Source organism: Myotis brandtii, unplaced genomic scaffold (genome assembly GCF_000412655.1).
Source record: "Myotis brandtii unplaced genomic scaffold, ASM41265v1 scaffold4445, whole genome shotgun sequence".
Taxonomy (NCBI): domain Eukaryota; kingdom Metazoa; phylum Chordata; class Mammalia; order Chiroptera; family Vespertilionidae; genus Myotis; species Myotis brandtii.
The window spans coordinates 24,865-25,075 of NW_005367003.1; positions in this window are offsets into that span (position 1 = coordinate 24,865).

The window sequence follows — 211 nt, forward strand, 5'->3', positions numbered from 1 at the left end:
TTACTTACATGTAAGTCTTTTATTCATTTTGATATTACTCTGGTGTATGGTGTAAGTTGGTGGACTAGTTTCATTTTTTTGCATGTGCCTGTCCAATTTTCCCAACACCATTTATTCAAAAGATAGGGCTTACTCCATTGTACACTCTTGCCTCCTTTGTCAAATATTAATTGACCATAAGGTGTTGGTTAATTTCTGAGCTCTCTATTCT